Here is a 25,241-nt window from a genome sequence, read left to right on the forward strand (position 1 = left end):
CAGTGATGGCGTATCCAAGGAAGCAGCATACCCTAAACCCCCTATGCAGTACAGCCCCAGAGAGAAAACTGCACTGTTCATCTCTGTGAAAGGCTGCCTGGGAGGATCATTTAGGATTCCACTCCCTCTAAAGCATTAATTATCTAAATAAATACAAGATAGAGGAAGAATATTTCTTATGTCTTGACATTAATGACATTAGTAGTGGACTGTTCTGAAGAAGCTCTGGAGGGAAAATGATGGCAGCTCTGTGAATTTTTAGTTGAAGGAAAAGGTCACTAAGTGCAAAAAATTGGTAGAGAGCCCATAAAGCAGTTCTGCCCAGTGTGTCAGGATGTCTCTATAGATTTGCACGTGAACAGCTATTGAACAATTCAGGGGATCAGGGGATAAAGAGTTTTAAGGAGAAAAAAGAAGCTGCTTCCTGGGTGCTGTTGAATAACTGCATTCTTCCTGCATAAGCTCATAAAGAAACTGTGCTGAAAAGAAAGGAGAAACAGATTTAACTTGGGTACTCTTGGTAATAATAGTGTGTATATCGTGTGCTCTAATAATAGCGCTTATCTTCCCCCCACCACCACTCCTGTGGATGTTTTGGCTGCATTCTTCCTTTTTTTTAGTTCCCTTCCTGTAACTTATTTCTACTATGGACAATGTACTATTTTTCCTAATCTTTGTTTGCTGATTGTTGTTTCAAGTTTATAAGCTTTAAGTAAATACATCTGTAAAGAAAGTTGTGCTTATTCCTCTTATCCTGTCTATAGCAGTTGCAGATTTTATGGGCAAATGAGGTGGACCAAAAAAAAACCCCAAAAAATGAAGTAAAAGAGAGACTGCAGAGCCTTCTCATATATCATAAGCCCGACAGAAAAACAAAACTTTAAAAAATATGTTTTGTTTGCAAAATAGGCCTTTTTTCTTCTTTGTGCAAAGTCTTCCAGAGGGAGGTTCTGGCATAGAGTGACCTATCATCAGTACCAGCAGGAGTATTCCTGCCAGAAAACAGAAAACTTACTTTCTGCTTCTCCCTTCTGTCTCCAAGGCTTTTTCTTGGCCTTACTTGCTACTACTTATGCCATTCTGTGATTTTGGTTAGAACGGTTGGAAATGACAATGTTTTCTTTCTTCTGAAACATATGTGGTTTTGATAAAAATTGTATTGAGATACAACAAAGTCTCCATCACGTGGAGTTTTTGGAGTTTGTCTTCCCATTGTTCCCCAAGAGGTGTCAGGAGTATGCTCGCTTCTTTCTATGGACCAAGCAGTGAGGAAGACCATCATTTAGAGGGGAGATTAAGGCAAGGTGGAGAGCACACTCCATGCTAATAAATCTGCTGTGAGCCTCAGCATCTTGGGCTGCAAGCTGGTACTGCTGTAGTCATGATCAGAAAGACAGGAAGGGAAGTGGGGAGATGGGGGAAGAGGCAGTGTTAAATGTCACTTGCAAGGACAAGGGCACTGCTGCAAAAAGTGGAAAGATGCTTATCCATGGACATAATATCAGAAAAATTACTATGTGGACAATGTAGGTTGGCCACATGAATTATTCAGGAGGACTTAGCATCCAAAGAATGAGTGTGAGAGGATAGGCCTAGAGGGCATGGGTCGTGAAGTGCTCTGAGAGTGAAAACAAATTATGTATGGTTGACTCCGTGAAAAATAGGCATAAGATACAGGATGACTTGATCAAAGAGATGCCTTTTCAGGAGCTTGTCTGTGTGCAGACAAGAGAAACATAATTGCAATTTCCAAGGTTTCTGTCAAGCAGAAAAGTTACATTCCTTTCAAATGACAGCCAAAGAAAATAGAAGATGGTTGTTTTGGACCCAAAAGGACTAAGAAAGATGGAGCTCTGTCATAACTGAGTTAGATCTTATGAAAGGTCTTATGAAAAGGTAATACCAGAGAGATGTTTGAATTTAGTCTTTGACAGAGTTTACAGAAAGTTCACAGTAGATATGTAACATCACCCACATGGAGATGGCAAATTAGTTTGTGTTTCCAAGTGAAAAAAGAAAACCAGAAGAGAGCCATTTCAAAGTAAAAAATGTTGTGTTAGAAGAGTATGGAGAGATTCAGTGAAGAAGAGAATTGAGGAATGTGACCAGTGATGTGTAAAGGAAGCTTCCCAAGCTCAGAAAAACAAGGACAGAACTCTGCCTCTGAGCAGTTCTGTGAGAATAGTTTGAATTCCATGTAAAGGACAGAACAAGATTGGAGGAAGCCTAAACTGGAGTTGGAGGAGAAACTCCACTGTTAAGTTTGTATTGGGTAAGCTCTAAGGAGATCACCATGTGAAGGAGTTGCAAGTATGCAGTGGGATATTGTTAAGGTAAGACTTAGTGTAGGAAAGAACTGGATTTTCCCTCATGGCACCTGGTGATGAACATTCATGTTGCCATCCAATAGGAAAGCTTTTGTAGCCCATGTGAAACCCCCTGAGATAAATGGAAATTTCTAACACAGTCTGTGTAATACAATTCATTATATGGAACTACTTCTATGAATAAGCATTACTCAGTGGGTGTAAGGAATGTCAGGACAAATCCTAGGCTACTGTATGATGCTGTACTGAATATTACTTAAATTCACCTTGAGCTGCACTGAATATTATTTAAAATAAAAATAGCTTAGGTAAATGCTCATTTTCTGTTCATTTCAATGGAATATGTCCAAAATACCTACTAAACCAGAGATGTGAACTCTCTTCTGAAACACATGTTTATAAGCTCAATTGCTCCATAGCATCTTTATACTACTCTAACAGGGGTCAGCATTTGGCCTGTAATAACTCTTTACTGTTTTCTTGTATCCACCAAATTATGGAAAAAGCCCACTGTAGAACATATGTTCCAATGGAGCAGCTTCTCCTGAAGGCTACGTGGTTATTCAAGTGTCTCTTGGGCCTCAGATATGTTTCTCTCTCTGCAGGGTCGGTCTCATCAGAAAAAGGTGGAGATTGACTCTTGCCCTAGACAACCCTTTTCACAAAAGCTAGAAATCCATGCCTTAGACTGACAAGAGCCTGGAATCCAAATCTTTCCTTTCAGGGTAAGTGCAAAAAGTGAGTACTGCTACTGCCTGCTCTTTTGTCAAACTCCTGCTCTAAGAAGATAATTTCATATGCCTTGAGAAGGTGCAGGCACTGAATGCAATGATTCTACAAATATACCAGAGGACCTGTTTAATGTTTTTAGGGGATGCTCTCATGGGACATAAGGACATCAAATACCTACTCTAGGCATTCTGAACCAGGTTACACAACTTTTTTTTAAATGCTTCAATTCCTAAGTTTGATACATACGGAAATTAAGCTGGTATTAGTGATGATTTTCACTAAATTCCAATAAAGGTAATGTAGGCTACTAGGTCACTTGCTTCAAATAGTTTTAGGTGATTAATTGCTATTCCTCTGCCTTTCATTCTTCCCCCTATGTGATTCATAATGAAAAAGGGATTTATCTTGTCTTTCACAGTATGGTGATATATTAGTAGATGATTCCACAATAGTATTCAGTGCCAGGCAGAGGTGTTTCCTTTGACCCCAAAGCATGTTAACACATTAACATGAGATCATTCCTCAAAGTGAGGTTCATTAAACTTCCAGTGCTGCCCAGTTACAGTTTCACAGCTGTCAGTTCTGGAGCAAGATAATTTGGCACACTTGGACCTCTGTGTTTCTGTGCATTGACTTCTATAGGCATGTATGACATTTTCTCTCTAGCTGCGAGACTGATTCCTAAAAAAAAAATAAAACCAAAAAAACCAAAGCCAAAACACTAAAGAGGAAAGACACAATCATTTAAGGAACGTAAGAAAACCACAGTCTGAGCATGTGACATTCAAGCCTGTGCAAGCATATATCAAGTACTAAAAACTGAAACAGTTTGTGTAAGTAACTTCAGGCTAGGCAATGGCAAACTTTACATTTAGCATCTTCAAAAAAAACCCTATTAAACTCTTAGAATAAAAGTATAAGCTCTACTACATATGTATATAGTATTGACAATTCAAAAGGCAAGAGGAATAGTATAAGCTATGCTTTGGTTGTTAACAAATGACATGGACATTTACAGCAATTTCATTGAGTGAAAATAAGAGTAGATACCTAAACATCTGGTGCGACTCATTTAGGAGACAATTTTTTCAGATGTTCATTGGACCAGTGCTATTAGAGCCAGCAGAGCCCAGGAGCTGTGACTCATCAGGAGTGCTGAGAAACCTTTGATTTGACAGGTAGTTTTCTGAATCCTGGCATGAAAATTACCTTCTGAAACAATGGAAACACTTCTTTTAAAGTCTTTCTAGAAAAAGAAGGGAGCAAAAATCTGAGCAGCTGGAAGTCAACATCGTGTTTTCTTTTTAGCTATTGATAAAAAATATTTATAAGCACTGCTTTTAAACAGGTGATTAACAATAGGAGTGTGTCTTTATCTGTTACTCTTATTTCAAAGCCCTGGAATGGCAGATCCTATGAATGACTGAAGGAAACAATGAACTCCTGAGTTCTTGTAAAGTATGATTGTCATTTCATCTCTACTGAAACCTGTATTTCACAGCAGGGCAATTATTTGCAGCACAGTGTTAGATTATGGCTATGGGAAATTCCACAGTAAATACTCAGAAGCTGCAGTTTCAGATGTATAGGTATATTAGGCATGCTGTGATCTATTTGAGCTGCCTGTATAAGCTGAAATTATTATTAAATTCAAAAGTGCCTGGCACATATGACACCTTAGAATTTCTGATTTGAATTTTTGAGTTTGCCAGTGGTTCTTTTGTCATTCAGGTACAGAACAGGGTGTCAGTGCTGTTACTCTACTGGCAAAAGTAATGTCCTGATTCCTTGAGCACTAAATCTCAGAGAAATTGGAATGTTTTAGCATTCATGGTTATGAATGTTATTATACAGTTGCCTTCTCATTCCACTACTCTCCTTTCAGACAAGCTTCTTCAGAAATCTAGTAGTTAATTGAGGCTTGAGAGTAGTAATATCTTTCAGAAGGAAAAGTGACTTACTGCCCATTAAAGATGATGTGAAATACTGGCTACTTTGGCAGACATGCAACAAGTCAGATATATTTTAAATAAGCTCTCAAGGGAGAGCTTAGAGCTGGGCTAACAATGAGAAATCTAAACAGAAGGATCTATTACTTACTTAATCAGCCTGATTTCATGCATATTCCTAGGACTTGACAAATATCTAAGCACAACTTGCCAAAACTTTTGCTAATGGAAATCATAGCAGGAGTGTCACAAAACTGTAGAAGAGTGCCTAGGCTTGGCAGGGTTGCAGAAACAGCTCTGCTGTCCCATGCACAGCTGAGGTGGTTTGGACTGGCACACAGGCATGACCTCATGATAAACTCACTGATCCTCACTAGGAATTAATCATTTGGCTACTTGCAGCCAGCAGTTTATCACCAAGAGGAAGAGACTGCTGTCTTCCGTTTGGATATCATAAGGGCAAGTATATTTATCAGCCGTGTTGACCAGAGACTTCGCAATGAATTTATGAGCTGATTTCTGCAATTTCTGATTATAGTACCATGTAAAATTTTCCCACTAGTAATTTATTTGTTTTAAAGATTTGTAATATTACAGTGACCTAGGAGTTGCTTATTTTGGTTTTTTCTCTTTCTAAAAGTGTTGTTCAGCCAAAGATATGGAACTCTGACTCTCAGAAAGTTTGAGCTATCATTACTTCCTTGATAAGAAAAAATTATCCTAATCAATAAGATGTCCATTCTTATGAATTGTTATTCATTCTATCCGTAAGAAAATGCTTCACCATGCCATTGAAGAAGGACATAAAGCAAAAGAAACATAAAGATAGACATGATTTCTTTTGAAATAAACTCCTTATTTTATCTTCCTAAGAAAAAATATTGTATAACACTTACAAAATGTTACTGCATTTGAATAACCTTATTCAAAGACTATGGGATGGAATAGTGCATTTTGAACAAATGTTACACAAACTCTTTGTGTTTGAGATGTTATTGTCTTAAGTTGTGAGGCTGATTTTCAGCCAACCAGCCAAGCAGTCCTTGGAAATACTACAGGCAGCAGGAGTCCCGCAGGAAGTGGTATTTGTGATTCAGTCAGCGGCACCTTGCCCACTGAGTCAGTGTTGAGCCAAAGTCCAAATGCGTTTCTAGAGTGTGGAATATAAAACTGAAGTCATGACTGCTGCCGCCACTGGGAAATTCACTGAACTATTGACGAGAACAGGGATATTAACCGCAACATCCCAGATTCCAGACAGGGATAATGACAACTTTCCCCCACTTACTTCACTGGCAGAATAATTCTTCTAATTTTCTCTAAGGCTTGTACTTTTTTTCTGTACTTAACAGATCACCATCCTCTAGGCATGTTGGAAGGATGAGTGCCGCAACTCAGATGTGCAGTCTGTCTTTCTATGGGCTATGCTGGAAATACCAGGTGTGGCACCTGCAGTTTTGCAATTCCATTACTTATCCCACTTGGAGATGTCAATGGACACCATCATCATAACCTACCTGAGCTTTTCCAGCTAGTTCAGTTTTGCAGCTGAAGGGATGTGCTGAGGCATTTGCAGTACATTTCTTCTCCAATTCATGACCCACTAGATGGGCACAGTGACTCAGAACAGCCTTTTCTAAGCAAAGCCTTAATTCATGGGTAGGAATTGAACAAACCTCAGCTAAGTTTTAAGCAAAGATGCTCCACATATTTGATCTCTCCTACTGGTTTTCACATGCCAAGAATTGTTCTCTACTCATTAGGTTTTCTGGTGTTTTCTTTTTTTTTTTTTTAGTCCAGTTGTTACATATACTTTAAAATGTAACAAAAATAAGTCTTCAAACAGATGTTTAATGTCATTCATCCACATACTAATTTATGTGAAGGTTTGTGGCAGTAAATTTTGGCATCCAGATTTCCAAAATAATGCCAAAAGTTGCTGTGAAAAATCACAGCTACAAATCCAAAGTTTTCCAACAGGCAGTCTAAGTGCTGTGAACCTGCATATAATTGATGATATAGTGCTTAGAATTGTAAATATTTTTCATGTCAATTGTTCACAAACATATTTTTATACTTGCCTCAATTTTAATTTTTTTGTAATTATGAAATAATATCTACCTGCTTTTGACTGAAATTTAGAGAAAATTTTTTGGTAACACTTGTTTTGGACCTGCTAACATTTTGATCAGAATCATTGCTAGGTACATATAAATGAATCAAATTTTGTAGCAGGCAGATGTGGTTTCAACCATTTAGTTAGACTCTGTAATCTGTATGCAATGGCTAAATGATTTCTAGGGTTATGGAACATATTAAATACTAGGTAGCTCATTTAGCAGGGGTATAAGTTTGTCAACACGTGAGTTTCCCCATTAATGTTGGCAATGTGTTTAAATGTTACACATATCATCTAGGCTAGAAGGGGGTCATCAGCCAGTGATGCCGTAGCTTCCAAGCAGACTAAGGGACATAAGGACACAAAATTCACTTCCCTGGACACAGCAGTACTACCTCTAGAGTAGTACACAGCAGTACTACCTGCTAGATCTGGACTTGCAGGTCCAAGCCTCTTTGTTCTTCATTCCATTGGAGTGAGGAATAGAGGGTTATTCAGTGTGAGAAACAGTGACAAGATTTCACTCTGAAACACATCAAGTTCTCATGGTGTCATATGAAGAGCACAAGGTTTATGCACAGCACACCAATCTGGTGTCTTCCCTTCTCCTTCCTTTATCTTTCCTCCACCCTTCAACACAAAAGTTTCCGCTTGGTCATGAAGGAAATGAGGGAGCCTGGATGCCACCCCAAGGGAGAAAGCTAGAGGAAGGGCTGGGTGACTTAGTCAAGCAAAGGGGAGGAGAAGGAAATGATCATTGAAAAATAAAGTTCTAAATACAGGATTAATTTGGACGAGAAATATGTGGAAACATTTCTTTAGAAGTGAGAAGTGGGAATAATGTATGCAAAACAGTTTCATCATATGCAGCTAGGAAATGGAGATTCCAAAGCCTGGGGTCTTGTGTGAGACCAACTGCCAACAATGAATTAGAGTGTTGATTCTCACTATGTATTGTACCAGAAATGCCTATTTTTATGGAACTCCTGGGACCACTTTGTCCTATGAGTCTGGTTGACCATAACTCCATTTTGAGTGGAATCCTTGCTGATGCCTTCATCTGTCATATCCTTGCAGCACCTTTCTTTGTGGCTTCTCTCTCTCAGATATGATGATTTAAGCTGTATGCATTCTAACACTTAAAAAAACCACAGCAACACAAAAAACTGATAATATCATAATCCAGTTACCATATTAGTGTACTTTGCTTGTGTCTATTAGTATCTGTTTAGTTAGAAAACCAAGGAATTGTTGGTATTTATACTGTGCTACCATATATTAATGTATTTTGTGTTGGCCAGTCCTAAGGTTTTTCCCTCTTTTTCAGCTCTTTCTTGGCTTAAGTGTTGTTTTTAAGGTATTTCTTCAACTAGCACTTCTCTCATAGTTCTCTGAACATCTATAGGAGCCAGCCAAGCTGCTTGTGAGCATGCTGGGGTTTTTTAAGTGTATTGCTCTCATTTTATAATGCTGAAAAGACTTGCATAGTGCAGAAAATGAAACTTTTAAAAGTTCTTCAGTCAGAAATGCTGGTATCCTACACCTGTATTGCCATAGCATGGAAGCTCACAGCTGACAAGAGCTGTGTGATCACAGACAGTGGAGTGCCTTTGTAAGCACACAGGCTTCCTGAAAAATTCTGCTCTTAAGGGCTGGCAGAAAAGAAGTGAAAAAATAGTAACAGTTTTAGATTTTATGACTTGACTACCTCTTTCCTATCCTGAACTTCCTTTTGGATATCCTTTCACATCCTGGGCTGCATCAAAAGCAGAATGGGCAGGAAGCTGAGGATGTGATTGCCCCCTTCTCGTCCACTCTGGTGAGACCCACCTGGAGTGCTGTGTCCAGCTCTGGGGTCCCCAGAGAGGACATGGATCTGTTGGAGCAAGTCCAGAGGAGGGACACCAAGCTCATTAGAGGGATGAAGTGCCTACAAGACCAGGCAGAGAGAACTGGGATTGTTTCGCTCCAAAAGAGAAGACTTTGGGATGACCTAGTTGTGCCCTTCCAGTACCTGAAGGGGGTAAATAAGAAACATAGAGAGAGACTTTTTCAAGAGTATGTAGTGACAGAACAAGGGGGAATGACCTCAAGCTGAAAGAGAGCAGATTTAGATTAGATAGCTGGAAGAAATTCTTTGCTGTGAGGCTGGTGAGGCACTGGAACAGGTTACCCGGAGAAGCTATGGAGGCCCCATCTCTGATAGTGTTCAAGGCCGGGTTGGATGGGGCTCTGAGCCCTGATCTAGTGATCTGTGTCTCAGCCCATGAGAGATGGGGTTGAAACAAGATGATTTTAAGGTCCTTTCCAACCCAAACCATTATAGAATGGTTCCTAGCCTTTGGGGAACTCTGAAGATATCAATACATGCTGAAGTAGTTAGTTCAAGATGCAAGGAAGGGTTAGTAGTTGAAGACATATTGGAAAGATCTTGCATTGCCAAGTAGCTAAGGCAGCTCAATCACCTTAGGAAGGTTTTTTACAGTGTATCAGTATAAAGTCATTGAGTGAACAAAGTGCATTGTCCTTTCCTGTACTAAGCCAGGTTTATGAATAGGATTTTTGTCCCTTCCTGCACTCTGCTATTTCTGAGCCTCGTGGTATTGTGAACAGGAAAATGTTATCTGCTTAAGAGTTGAAAGGGCAGAATTATTTCACCCTCTGCTTTGAAATGCAGGTTGAAGGTAAAATGGTTAGAGTATACAAGATGAACAGCTGGCACCACTCCTTGATGGCTGTTATCATTGTGCTTATAAAACTCCCTGGCTTACAGTGGACCTCTTCGCTTTATCCAGCCCTGATCAGCAAGGAGAAATTAGGTGCTGTATCCCCTAACTGTAAGCTTATTAGCCAGGGTACACACAGCTCTCTGGAATGAAGATTAAGAGACTAAAAGTCAAATACTGAAAAGAAATATGTCTGTCACCCACAAATTTTTTTAGGTACATTGGGGCAACTTCCCCATTTCCTTCAGACACATAAACAAGAACACAATGTTTAGTGGCACAGGAAATTTCTGTTTCTTTCACTTCTGGGAAAGTACTTTTCTTGACTTTTTTTTTTTCCCTGTAGTGAAAAAAGCTCTGCTAGCAGATTCTTCTCCAGGTTCAGCCTGCTGACAAATGATTGACAGTTCATTCCTTGAAAGCAGCTAATGGAGTTGTTTCCAGGTGCAGGAAGATGATATATTTTCACAAGTCCCTTTCTAGCTGTGAGATTTCATTCTTAAGTGTGTGGCAGTAGGAGTAGCCTCCAGATGAAGACCTCTGTCAGATGCAGGCCTCAGTACACCTGCCTGTTACTTGTCAGCTGAAGATGCTCATATCTTGCCTGTCTCTGCCTCACATATTCATTTGCCTCAACTTCTTACCTATAAGTGCAGGGGGAAGCAAAGCAAATTTTTCAAGGTCGTAAGAATTCAGACTGAAGAGTAGGACAGAGACCTGGCCATTATTATAGTGCTTGAATTTTAAGCCTGAGGTTTCCCCAACTATTACCTGAAGAGATCTAGGTTATTATTTACTAAAAGTCCCCATTCTGCTATTTCCAGTGATCTGAAAAAAACCCAGACTCTTTGACACCTAGCAATGTGAGAAAAAGATAAGCTCAACCATCTCCCCTCCAAGCCTTCCAGGGAGAAGTAATTTTCAGGGTGAATGTACTCATCAACAATTTTCAGGAGTAACACAGACAGCAAAAACTGGTGCTGGAAACAACCATATCTTTAACATTACAGCCATTTATTCATACCAATGACTGCACTTCTCTACTACTTTTTTGAGTTTCCATGGCTTACTAGGGAGATCATGAATGTAAATGAGAGGTGGGCATATGTTTGCAGCTATGAAAGGGAGTAATGTAGGGCAAGCTCCCTGTTGAGGTGTGATGCACTTGATCAGGATATTTCTGAAGAGTTTTTGCCTGTGTTTCATGGACAAAAAGTCAAATACCTTAGAATAAATGATATTAAAACTTAAGGCAAGTTCATTGTCTCTAATGGAACTTCATACAAATTTAGTTCCTTTTCCCTGTTCTTGTTTCAAAATAAAAATGTTAGAAATGAACGTCCAGGCTTAACTCTTTTTCTCTGACTTGTCAGAATTGAGTTCTGTTTCCAAGTTGTGTTTTTAAATGCTTATGAACTATCAGCTTTAAAACAGGAGAACAAAAGTTGATAGTTTTGACCTTACAAGAGCTAGGATGTAGCAGACATCCTGAAGCCCATTTCATTTTTGAGGTAATGAGACAGGAATTAATTTCACATTGTGAAATTAGTTTGCTTCAATTCAACTAGTAAGATTAATTTTTTTGGCTGCACAATTAATAATTTCCATTTCTTTAATTAAAACATCAATCCTTTCATGGAAATAATTTCATGAAGGTCTTCTAAGAAAAACAAATATTTTTAATGCAGCTGCTTGCCTCAAAAGTAGCAGAATGTTTCATAAAGTATTATTTTATGAAGATCAAAAGTACCCACCTGGAAAAGATGTAAAGAGAAACAGTTTCATGGAGGAAGGCTAGAGATCATCTTTCCACTGCACTGGACTGGTAGGATAGGAACTAAACCTATTGCCAGTAGGATCTTTTTGGGAGGAAGCATCTTTTCTCAGAGTTCCAGGCAAATCAATAAACCAGTTGCACCTGAAAGTAAGGTGTAGCTGGATATAACCACTCAAGCAGCAATAAATGAAAGAAGTTTATCTTTCCCATATTAATTCTAAAATTTATCTGACATGATAGAGTGGTGGGTTGAAATGACATCATGTCCTCACAGGGAAGAAATTCTGTGCTACTCCAAAGATATGCAGAAAGTAAGGTTTCTGTAGTATGTTTAAAAGTAATCTGTGATAACATAATGAAAGAAATTGTCAAACTCTAAAGCAAGGGGCTTAATTCCTGACATTGTGTTAAAAAGCAAGGTGTACTGCATATTATCTTCTGTCCTGTTACAGAAACTGTTTATTTCCACTATTCCAAATAAGCCAAAATTTGCAAATATATATGTTTCAGGAGATGCTAGCAGTATGAGTTTCTCAATGCAGTGCCTTTTGTGTTCTTACTGCTGATCTGCAACATCTCAGAACTCACCAGTGCATCCTGCTGCATGACATTGCATGGGCATTTGGTTACGTTACATTTGAACTGATTTGGGATAAACAAGAGGGGGCTGTACAGTTTTGTTTAGATTTTCAAGATTTTTAAAGTATGATAAGAATAGTCCAGTGTGTTGAAATAAATGCCTTGTGGAGTTCAAAGTCATTGCTCATTTATCTTGTAATCTAGAATTAATCCTGACAAGAAGTATGTAAACACAGCTGAAATTGATTAAGATCTCTTCTTGGGTAAAAAAAGAAAGAACAGGCTTTTTATTTTTGAAATAAAATAGTAGTGAACAAAAGAGTTCTTAAAATTATTTAATTATTACCTGAATAACCAAAGTGACCATTTAAATATAGGAAAATTGAGGCAAGTAAATTCTTTATTATTGTGAAAAGTAATAAAACAAGCAGGCTTTGGAAATAAGATTTTAGCTGCCACACGTTATGTCCAGTTCTTGCTAGATTTGAACTAAAAACACATTAAGGAACATAGCTATTTTAGGACACAACCTAAAAAGAACTATATAACTCCCTGCAAACTGTATCTGGAACTTCCTGAAATCCAGGTGTGAAGTAGAGTTGCTATTGGTATTCCTGAGGCAGCTTTACACTTGCTAGCTTATCTCCATCTAGAAGAGCTGCAGGGACAGGGAGGTTCCAGTGTTAGGCCTGGAGTCCCTTCTGGCCATGTAGAGCTCAGGCTGCCCCAGCTATGCTGGCAGCAGTGAAGAACTTGTGCTAAAAGCTTTTGGGATATGTTTATACAAGTTGTATTGCCACTGGATTGCCCTCTAGACAGATCAAAAGTGTGAAGCCCACTCAAATCTCTTCTGCACATCCAGCCAAGTTACAACCATTTCCAGGCTGCTTTTCTGTGACATCCACCACTGTCTCAAATCCACAGAGCAAATCTCATTGATCTCCAGTTCTCTTGCAACTCTTTTTGCCAAGGCTCACAGACAGATCTCTGAGCAGCACTATCCTGCTGCCCACTCAAGTGCCAACTCAGTGATGATCCAGCCTCCAGGCATAAAGGCAGTAAGACAAATTATGTTCTCACCTAAAGTATGTGTTTCCTTGTCCTATGTAATTTTTGTATCTTAGTTCTGAAGCTGTATGTGCTTCTGCCATTCAGTTTGCTGCGGTGCATGAAACATACTGTACTGAGGACGTTTGTCATAAAATTGTTTGTTGACTTTGCACTTGAGTGCAGGAAGCTCTTCATTGAATCACTAACCCAGAAGAGGAAAAGCAAGGTAATATGACCAAAGTAGCTGACTGATGGAGGACCATGAATTAGTCATATTTACTGTAGTATGTCATATTTACAGTAGGATGTGTTCCTAAGATAGATGAGGGTACTCTGAGAAATTTGTGTGAAAGGTATCAGTGACTTGTCCATTTTCCTCCTACCTCCATCCTGTGCTCTATCTTACCACGTTCAACTATTTTCCCCAAGTATCTCATGAGGGGCAATCTTTCCCTGAGCAGGCCAGAGTATCCTCCCACAAAGCTACCCTTGTACCATCAGAGGCATGTCCAGTGGGAACCATTATTCTGTCAGCTCCTCACACCTCTTGGGGTTTTGCTTACCTCCTCTCATCAGATTGTTTGCTGTTTGAGGCAGTCATGTGGTTATTGAAACAGGTTGTTTTTCTGGTCTGAGTGCTGTGTGGAGTCCTTTACTTATTTTTTACCTGTATGTTAAATGCTGCTGATTTCACTATGTGTCCCACCAATTTATTCACAGAAGAGAGAGACTACAAGAGTGAGGGGTTCACAAATTGCAAGTAGCCTGGTTTTGTAAGTCAGGTTGCTGTTTTCTCCTAAATTACAAAAGAATTTGAAATTTAAAGCTTCCTATTCATCTTGGTTTCCATCTATGTCTGAGCATTTCTATCTGATGATAAGTACACAGTCAATAACCAGTGTAGTTCTCTCAAATATGTATCATAAGAACTCTTGCTGCTGTTTTTTAACTGCTGAGGTAGAAGTGAAATTCAGAAATTGCTCACATTAACATCTGGGCTGAAAACTCAGGAACACCAAAGTACTGAGTCCCCAGATAGGATTTCAGTGAAAAATCAGTATTCACAGATGGACTGAAGAAACTGTCACAATGTCTTCACTCTCAAATTCTTTCACAGACTTGACTAATACTTGTGATTAGAAGTACATAAACAGCTTCCCATTTTAACTTTCAAGTGTTTCAAAAAAACTCAGGCTGTTCTATCTGCAAGTCCCTGTTTATTGTTTCCCATGGGCAAACATACAGCCTAGAGCTGTGCACTCTTGACACCTGACAGCAATTTTGCAAAGATACTGTGGTACTACCAGATATTGTGCTTGTCACACTGTGTTTTAAAAGAAAAGTATTCAGTGCATATAGGAAGAAAGCAGCCTTGCATTTTTGTTACTAATGTATGAATACTACTTAAATAATTAGAAAAATTTCTGAAAAACGGTAAACATCTTACACTGTGATGAAGTAGCTCAGTTTCGGACTGGTCACTATACTGATCATTTACAAACAGTGAGTCAAAATATGTCCCAAGCCACACCCTTAAAATGCCACTGACGTCACAGTTTGTGACCTTCAAACAGTTGTATTCAGTGTTTTCAATGATGCATTTAGGAAATGTAATGATGGTGGTATTGTATGCTACTTTTACAGAATCTTTAGTTGTAATAGTGAGAGCTCTGGTACAATTAGTAGGAGGAAGTAGCACAAGTAGTCACAGCAAGCAAATACTTCTCTGTGTTGCTTTTGGTCAACAGGTGTTCCATTTTTCTTTCTTCTTTTTTTTTTCAATAAGGAAGAGGGCCAACTATTTTTAGTCACTTGATATGAACTGGGGAGAAGGGCATCCAATTTTCAAGCCAGCTTTCCCTCAGTCCTTAAATTCTTACTAAAATATTTACTATTCTTACTAAAGATAGAAGTAAAAGTAGAATTTTATTTGCCTTTCTCATTAAACAAAATTTAAAGTATTTAAATGCTTCCTAGCTAGCAGATCAGCCCTTTTTAAGAACAAAAGACAAAATTAAACCCATGTCTGTAAAAATGGCAAATCCAGTTTAAAAATGGAAGAGAGATCAACTTGTGTTTTTTCCTGCTCTCCAGAGTAGGTGAGAGGTAGAAGAAAAGCTGTGGCAGAAGCTATAGCTAAGGGTACATGTTCCACTGATTGCCAGCTGGAGCTGTCATCTCCCACACCCTGATCCTTCCTGTGAAGACAATCACAGGAGCACGTTTGATTTCTTGCAGCTCTGGTCATTACTCATTTCCAGTTGTGCCCTGGAAATCACCTGCTCTGTGCAACTGCCGGCACTTCGCCTGCACCGAAACCAATCCCACACAGAAATGTAAGACAAAGTCTCCTTGCAGAGTTTTAAATTTCCCCTGAATAGTCTCAGAGTTAATTTTCCATAACACATGATCCAGATTAAAAACCCTGATAAATATTTTACCTTTCTGGGGAACACCTGCTGCAAATTGCATCTGATATTCTGCATACATGAATGCATAAATAAATGGTTTAGCTGCAGCAGGAGGCACCAAAAGTTTAAATTACATGGTTTATAGGTCAGTGGAAAAACAGGGTGCAGATTTAAGTCTTGAGTTCCATTCCAGGTCTCTATTTAGATATCTTCAAGTGAAATCATGTGGACATTGAAGTGCCCTGAGGGTCTTGTGTGTGACTGTGCATGATGTTTTTGGTTTCACTATTTCCATTTTTAATGGCTCCACAGTGATAAATCCCCTCAACCATTATTTCTGTCAGATAATATTTAGAAAAGTAGCCTCCTGTTCTAGAAAACACAAGGTAGTTATGAAAAAAATCATTAATAAAAACAAACCCTTTTGAAATTAAGACCTTTTCTGATGCCCATGTTTCTCTGACTCCTATACCAGACGTCCCTTGAAAATTACAACCTTATGATTTAAAATAAATGATAAATATTTGTGTTTTTATGTTGTTGCATAGTCCACATTCTTTCTTAGCATTTAGTGTGTTCCAGTTTATAAATACAAGCTATTCCAGGAATCCTTAGTACTTACTAATTGGAAGAGCTTTGTTTATTCATTGAGTTTGAATTAAAGCGGCCTGTCAGCCAAAGTATCCTCTTCTTCCCCCAGCACTTGGGACATTGCATTTGCTCCCACATCTGATGCCTCTGATGGAGTCAAAGGAGCTCTGGGTCATTCATGGTACATTTGTTTAGTTTGGGTGTGGAGTAGTTTTTAAGATTACGTAAAGGACCTCAATTTGTGTGTTCTATATTTAGAAATAAGAACCTAGCCAAAGTCACGTGCCATGCTAGCAAGGGGTTCACGTCCATAACGTGTATGCAATTACCTTGAGTACGTTGAAGTGCTGAGGGGTTTTTTAAAAATGTGGCTCCTTCAGTTCACCTTTTTAATGATTTTTGGAGTTTGCACTTAACTTCGATGTTGACTTAAGTATCTTAAGCTGACCACCCCAAAACTTTGTTTTCAGGTATTTTTTGAAAGCTCTCGCAATCTATACATATTTTCTTTATTAGTCCTTCAAAAGCCTACAGTAGAATAAGATTTTGTGGTTTTAAGCATTTTATAGATGCATAGAAAGTCGTGTTCTAAAATAAATTTGCAACTCAACTTATATACCATTATTTGGTAGAAAAGGAAATGAGAAACTAAGTTATGGGAAGTTCAGCTGGCAGAGCAAAATAATAAAATTGAAGTACAGAAAAAGGCATCAATGACACTAAAATAAAGATTTCCCAAATAATTTCCATCAACTGCAAAGTCAATTCCTGTGTATCTCTGTCCTCTTAAATCATAGACATATACCCATCTAATAGATACCACAAATATTGACAAACTGCAATCTTCAGTCTTAAAGATGATATGTCTATCACAAGCAGTCTTTGCTATGGTATGATTGGAGGTAATTTTTGTGGAGATTAGGGGTTTGTGTTTGATTGCGTTCCTCCATTTGAGACATAGTAAATCAAGAATTGTTTACTTTTCCAATGATACATGGTATTGGCATTCCAGCTGGAATGTTTACTGGCAGCCAAAAATGTGTTTATATGCTAGTTCTTTACAGAACAGAGCACTTGAGAAGTGAAACTTCAGACTTTTAAAAACAATATATGCATACTTAACAGCAGCAGTCCCATCTGCTTCTTCCCAGCTTTAGCACTATTATCAGCCATTGTCTGTTAATTCCTGGAATTAATTTCTCCACCAGAAGAAAATCTGGCTTATTGTTCTTTGAACTACCATCAGTCAGTACTGATAATGTTGCACTTTTTTAAGTATGATATTTTACAAATCCTGCATTTTTCAAGCAAAATGTTGTTAATTTAAGTTGAAGTGTCAAAAAAAAAGAGAGCACCGTAAGGAAAAACAGTTTTCTGTGTGAAAGACAGAGTCCAGCAGCTGGTAATGGTAACAGTATCTTAATCTGATTACTGTGAAATGATGAACAAATCTAAAACTGGAACTGTTTGGAATAAGGACTGCCACAGAACACAGATGTTAGAGTAACCAAGGCCCATTTTTTAAAAAGAAAATGACAAGAATCTTCATGTGCTGGTTTATGATGATAGATGTCATGAGTCAGTACCAAAAAAACCCTGAACTTCTGTAGAATTCCTGTCTCAAGACTGGAAAGATGGTTAAAGAACTTTATCCTGCATATAAATTTATATCATTACACCCTTAAACCTAGAGGAAGTTAATTCAGCGAAGATCTCTCATGTGCCAAATATCCAAAGGGATGAATAAATTTCAACAATTCTTCTGCCATAAGTCCCTTATTTTTATATGTCTTGGAAGGGAAGGAGAAAAGGCTAAGGGTCTGCTTGCCCTTGAAGTGTGAATGTTTGAAGATTGCCCTTTAGCTAATTTGATACTAATAGGAAATACTAAATGAACTTCAACATCTTTTTCCTTAAGAAGAAAACACACTTCCCCAGGCACTTAACAAGGGTAATGCAAGGATAATTAGGAGATATAAAGTGAGCAGTTTTCCTCTGCTCTACGTACTCAAAGATTTCTCAAAGTCAATGGGGATTATGATGGGCATGTTGGAAAAGGCAAATATCATCCTGCTGGGACAAGTGGAGGTGCAATAGAGATGCTAGTGTCTGCTAGAAAGAGTAGAGAAGTATGTTTGGGGCCTGCTGGGAGGAAATACTTTAATTTTAATAAAAACAGCATCATTCTGAAGTCTGGATGAATTTTCAAACCTTTTGGACCATGGAGGTTAAGTACTGACTTCCAGAATCTTTATGATTTTGCCAGGATTAAGTTAAATTGAAATTATGCTATCTGCTTTCCTCCTTAGAAGCCATACCATGTGACTTCTTCTCAGGTGTCACCTTATCTGAACTTGAGGCCACACAGGAGGATAGGCCACATGCTTGCAACCCATATGACTCATTCCTCAGATCCAACATAAAACTAACCTTTCTTTGCATGCTCAGTGTTTCTGATGGCAAGGAACAATTTTTAGATATACCTGCCCCTTTGTAACTTTGCTGATCCCCACAGGGGTGAAAGGATTGCAATAGCATGAGCAAGAGGACTGCCTAACATCAGTCAGGTTTTCAACATCTTTTTCAGCTGCTTCCTTTATTTACGCTATTGTAAATAAGTTTATGCAATTGTGACTTGACGCTAAGTCTCTCTTGCTTTACATAACTGTGGGCTGCCTTTCCTGACAAAGTAGGATGTGACTTAAGTAGCCTTTTAGACTGAATAGACTGTCAGCCTTGTAGGGTCATCTTTGTTCATTTCCTCTGCACAGATACTGCATTCCGTACATTGAGGACTCTCTTGGTCTGTTACGTGCAGTGTGTTAATGACTCCTAACCACCAGCCAAATTGCTTTTTTTTTTCCTTTGACTTTACATCTCAGGCCTTGACTGATCTATCCACATTCCACATTCCTTCACGAATTTTGTGATTTTGTTTCAGGTTTTTTCCCCTCTGGCCTGCCTTTTTTGGTGCCCCACTTCTATGACATGGATTATTTGACACTTGTGCTGTTTCAGAGTGTCATTGCATTGGTATGATGGATCGTGTTTGATACTGTATCCATGTGTGCTCAATTTCAGTTAATTTAAATTCCTTTAAAAGGAACTGGAGCAAAATACAGAAGTTTGAAGAAAACATTTGCTCCATTCAATTCCAAAGAATTGTTTTGGCTACATGGCGAGGTTTGAAAACCCATTAAAGCCACACAGCAGCCTGTGATGGATGAAATCAGTAAATTACAAATACAAATTGAAATACAATTTTTTTTCAGGGATAAAGAGGTAAAATATTACAAATAATTAAGAAAAGGGTTAATGCTGTAAAATCAAACGAAAGAATACTGTGCCAGCTTAAGTTTATTGGGAAAGAGAAGGCAGTGGTTTGGTTAGCTGAGATAATCACGAGATGTTAGGAAACATGAGGAAATGTAGACAATTGCTGTGACTGCAAACCAACTTTCTGTATCTATCTTCTCTGTTAATTTTGGAGTTGCACCTGTCTTAGACATGCTTTCTCCTTGTAATGTACATTAAAAAAGAGATATCCAAAAGAGGGGTGCTCGATCAAACCTGTAGTTCAGAAAGAAGTAGTGCTGTTAGGAGGTAAGCAGCATCTCAAGTTTCTGAATTGACTTTAATTTGAAGTACAAGAATGTTAAAAACCATGCTGCTCCTCAATTAAAATTGCTGCTGCTGAGGATTAGAATTCATAATAGTGCTCTTGTGTTAAAAAAATATTCCAAGGTTAACTCAGTGTTTTATACCACAAAACCTTACCTTTATTCCCAACAATTTTTTGAACCTGTAGCTGCAATAGAGAGAATGTTGGAAGATGATGTTCTCAAAGTAAGATAGAAAACAGGTTTTGCAAGGGTAAATCTTCTCTTATTTGACCATGTCAGTATAATGAGGAATGAATATGAATGAGATTATTTAGTTTTATGTTTTAGAATTTTGATTTTAATATGCTAAAGAACTTGAATAATCTTGTGGTAAGAACCAAAAAAAATTTGGAATGGAGTAAAATAAGTAACTTTTTGGACCTTCTGTTGTTTTTCCTGCATATTGGCATGGCTACTCTGATGGCATTGATGTGGAACTAAACCATGATTATACTGGTTTGTTCCGTAATGGAAGTAGTCTTTCAGATCTGGCTTCAGCTGTTGTTTTTCTGATAATTGCTTATGGAATTCATGGCAAAGCTGCATAATTCAGGGACATGTTCAGAAACTTAGCCCAACCTAGGAAGTAAAATAATCCTCCCATAAATTATGAGTATATGGAGAAAGCTGTCACATTGTTTTCCTGACTAGTTTTAAAAGCTCAATAGTATTGATCAGACAGGACTTCCTCTTTTTTATATTAGATACAGTGTGATAGTTTGAAGTACCTTGAGTGCAGTTCTGGCACTATGCAATGTAAATGTATTGTGATAACACTATGCTAGGGAAAAAATATGTTGAAAAGGACAAATGGAGTTTGGTAAATCAACATTGCAAATACTGTAAGACATAGAAGCACAATTGTTTGTGAGATTTCATTCAAATAGTTTTCAGATACTTGTGAAAATATTATGTTCACATGACCCAGTTACTAGAAATGAAGAAATCAGAAGTGACTCATGAGGTATTTGCAAATCAAAGAAGCCTTCAGTGTGAATGTTAAAACCAAACCCATTTACATTTTCAGTCTGTCCTTTATGGGGCTGTAACAGACTTTTTGTTGTATGCAAAAGCATAGGATTTTTGGGGTAGCCATTGATACAGTTACTGTGATAAACCCCCCTGTAGCATCTTTTGTTACCAGATACCAGTGATATACTGGAAAAATAGAAGTTTCAGACCTTTTCCATTTAATTCAGGAATACTCTGTCAAAAGCTAAGGTATGCTCTTAAAATTCTGAGACGAATCTGAATTTTACTAGTTGAATTCCTGTGCAAGTGAAGCAACTTTTCCTTGCCTTTGTCAAATGAACCTGAGTTTAGTGAATCTCAAGAGGCACAAATGGCATACGGGGATGAAGCTGACATGCTTATAAGTTACTTGTCTTCATCTTAGTTCAGCCACGTTAACCAGTTCTATATTTCCTAAACTTGGTTCCTTCTTGTCTGAGATTGCCCAAGAATCATTTATATAACCCCAAGGGGCTTTTTAAAAGGAGTCTATAAAGTCTCCAAGTCTGTCTTTTCTGCAGGATATAATGCAGATGTGCAGTGGTTTACTCAGGGTTTTAAAGACCTCTCTATGAGTCAGTGTCCCCAGTATTGTTCTTGGCCCTTTTTTCAGAGCTGAGGTTGCTGGGTCCATCCTCCTCTGGTTTTCTGTGGTTTATTACTTTGGAGGCCTCGATTAGAAAACCATTCCTGTTTGACAATTTCTCTATTAATATGCTTGCCTTTAAGATCTTAGCATATCTTTGAAATTTCTTATATGTTAACAAATTCTGTCAGATCACGAGAGGCAGATAGGAAAGTTCATTCTGATTGGTTATGTCAGATGCAGAAAGGGGAGCAAGAGCCATTGTGTTACCATACCAGTATTTTGTGTCTTACAAGTGTCTTCATCAAATTGAATGAAGGATAATTGCCTTTTCAGACAGATTTTTACAGGCAGTAAAAGCTCTGTGCTGGTTGTCTCTCTTATCCAGCCAAGAACCCAAGATTTCCCTGGCTGCAGGATTGTGTCCATGTTCTCTATCAGAATCCAAGTTCTCCTACTGCTTGTAGTGCTTGCACTGTGTAAATCTAGTTCCTTAGCAGATGGTGGGGATGTCAATTTTTTTCTCTTTTGCAGCCTACTCTTTGCAGGATTGTAATCAGGACATGAGGTTCAATCCCTTGATCCATGTATCCTAACCCCTGAGTATGGATGAGATTTATGAATACTTTATTTCTCTCTTATTTTGAATCCTCAGTCATCATAAAAATGCTCTCATAAGGATTTTCATTATAGTAATACTTCCACCTGGGAAAACAGATCTTTAATTTCAGATGTTCTCATGAAGAAAATGTATTTATTGAATCTAGATACCTCTTACCTTCTGCGAGTCATTGAAGATCTTTTAGCAATTACAGAAGCCATTTCTGAAAGTGAAAGAAAGTTAGGATTGTGTTTTTTCCTGGTTTTTGGATCTTTTTGAAATTTTATGGCTACTGGAGGCATCTTCCAAATAATACCAAATAAAATACTGTTAATTTTAAAAGCTGTGTGTATTAGGATTAGTTTATATGCTTTCTAGGCAACATACTACTTAACCTAGTCTCTATTTTGTTATGTATTGACAAGGAAAATAATGTTTTGAGTATATTGTGAAAATATACTTTTATGTAGAAAAGTACATAAAACAGACTTTTATGTATAAAAGTCACTGCTTAGTGACTTTTTTTGACAGTCATGCTTTTAAGCTTTAATATTCCCAGGAAATAAAAACTGAGGCTTAGGGAAATTAAATAAACCTGCAGTCATAGCAAATTAAATTGTTTAACTAATTCCTGGGCTTCTGGAGGCAGCGTGTCTCACTGAGGCTTTGGGTTGTGTGATGGATTATAATGTTGGGCAAGGAATTAATTTATGGAAGGAATAATGTTTGTTAGAAAGATTTGAGGTTAGTGTGTCAAAGGCTTAACCATTTCCATAATAGGCATAAACCAGAGAATAGGTTTTTTTATTGTTGGACAGAGAAGGAACTTGTGTTAAAGAGGAAGAGAATGATTTCATTGAGGTTCTTTTTTTGCCATGTTAGTATTTTTGTTTCTACATATCATAACAGGAATTGGAGACATTCACATCCACATGGTCTTGAGAAGGATGTCATCTGAGAGGCAGAGAGTTGTACATAAATTTTTAGATTTGTTTTCTTTTATAGTCTTAAGTTCAGGAATGATCCATCTGCAATAAATTATTAAAAGATAAAAATTAATTCTATTAAATTATAAAAATCATATTCAGAGGAACCTTGGGTTCATCCTTCTGTCCAAAAGCAGGGTCATTCTATCTGTGACATTGTTTCACCTGCTTTAAAAAACCTATGCTAACAGAGGCAGTAAATGCTCCTCATCAATTTATTCTCATGAAAATCAGGCACTGCAACTGGAATCCATTAGTTTTTGTCCTGCCTACCGTGGGCATTTAAACATTTTATTTCTAGATTCCTGATGTACAGTAAGACTTGTATGGCCCCCACCTCTTGCTGCCTGGTGCAGTGTGTCTGATCTCTGCCCACAGGCAGCATTTCCTGAGCCCCTGAATGCATTACTTGGGTTCCTTCTGTCTCCTGCTGGTGTGTGCCCTTCTTGGCACTTAGAGCCACACTCAGTGCTGCAGCTGAGGCTTTACAAGTGCCCAAGGGGATAGTGAAGTGGGATTATTTCCTGTGCTGTTCAGGCCATACTCCAGTGTAGACAATCAGTACAGTCCCTGCTGTTTTCACAATGCCATGATGTTGTTGACTCATCTGTGAATGATTATAACCCTGGGATCTCTTCCCACAGACCTGCTGCTGGCACAGCAGGATCCCAGCCAGTGCCATCTTTTTGTTGAAGCTCATTTTCTTGTACTTGCCAAAAGAGATTAGCATTTTTTAAAAATTGTTTTTCTAGCTTGCCAAAATTTCCAAAATTATAACCTGATCTTCACCCTATTATTTGATCTTCACCCTCATACCCTACTATTTGAGTCTTACATGTTGAATAATGATAATCTCTATTCTACCCTTCTTGCTGTTTTGAAAACATTAAACAGTCCTAGGTCAAAGGCAAACTAGTTTTTAAAACCCCATCCAGTGAAACCCCAACCCATATCTACCCTATGGTAATTAAAACAAAACCAAAAAAAGCAGGTTTCTCTGGTTTGCTCTGAAGACCATTTAGTGTGCCAGGATAAAAATCTGGTACTTGTTGATCATGCAGGCCAGCCTGCAGGGGCTGTGCTATCTATGACTGAGAAAAGGAATGTGAAGAGCAGCCTCCCTGCACGAAAAGAAATTGAGGTGTGGCTCTAGATGGCCACTGCATGGCCCTGCTCTTCAGGGTGGGCAGGCTGAGTGACAAAGGTTGACACCGAGTCACGTATTCTTTCACAGGCCCCACAAGGGCACATTCTCTATCCATAATCCCTATTAAAAAGTGGGACTGTTTAACATTGTTATTCCAGTTGATCTGATGTTCAGTACCATTAAGTTACCAGTCTTAACACTTAATATATGAGGGACAAAAAGGAGGAGGAGGGAGCTGGGAGTTTCCCTGATGGTTTTAGGAATGCATACCAATTTGCTCAGTGCTGTGTGCATAGCAGGGATTTCTCTTATAGAGAGAAATTGAAATCCAATTTTGTGTTCTGTCTTGGCTCTTTCAAGACTTTCTCAGTTTAGGGAAGTTAATACTTCTGTGTTTTTTTTTTTTCTCTCTGACTAAAATGATCCAGAAATGTGAAAATGAAAGGGAGGTTTGAGAGGTCATGTAACCTCCCTACTGAGGGAGGTTATACATTAGTTATAAATTCCTACATTATTAGGGAGGTTATACATTAGTTATAAATTCCTACATTACATAAATTCCTAGGTATAAATAACTACATTAGTTATAAATTCCTGAGACATATTTGTGTTCAAACCTCCTGTGAATGGGACTTAAAACCTCCACAGCTATCTTCTTCAAGAGCTTTTTCTTTAGTAATGCAGTGTTTGTACTAAACCTCAGCTTCCACATATTATACTTCTTGTTTTCCCTACCATCAAAGCTGGAGAAAAGTGCATCGCTGTTCTTCTAATAACATCTTTTCTTATCTTACAAACCTTAGACCTGGCGTTTTCCTCATGGTCCTTCATGGTTATATCTTTTCCAGATGCTGTCACCCCAATTTCTTCAACCTTTTCTTTGAGGCCATGCTGTTTAGTTGAGTCTGCATTCATATTGCCCTTCTCTGGTCTTTGTCCAGATCTCTGCCTTCATCTTTATTTTGCTTGTCTTCAAAGTAATACATA

General features: G+C 38.2%; 1 long non-coding RNA gene across 1 annotated transcript in view; it reads left to right on the top strand.

Moving 5' to 3' along the window:
• Positions 1 to 25,241, top strand: part of LOC139595308 (uncharacterized) — a 69,036-nt gene that overhangs the window by 21,359 nt on the left and 22,436 nt on the right. Inside the window, exon 3 of the long non-coding RNA XR_011681001.1 lies at positions 2,933 to 3,052. This is a non-coding gene — a long non-coding RNA (uncharacterized lncRNA). The remainder of the gene's footprint in view (positions 1 to 2,932; positions 3,053 to 25,241) is intronic.

This window comes from Agelaius tricolor, unplaced genomic scaffold, assembly GCF_023055355.1.
Source record: "Agelaius tricolor isolate 1412-34295 unplaced genomic scaffold, bAgeTri1.0.p SCAF_13, whole genome shotgun sequence".
NCBI classification, from domain to species: Eukaryota; Metazoa; Chordata; class Aves; order Passeriformes; family Icteridae; genus Agelaius; species Agelaius tricolor.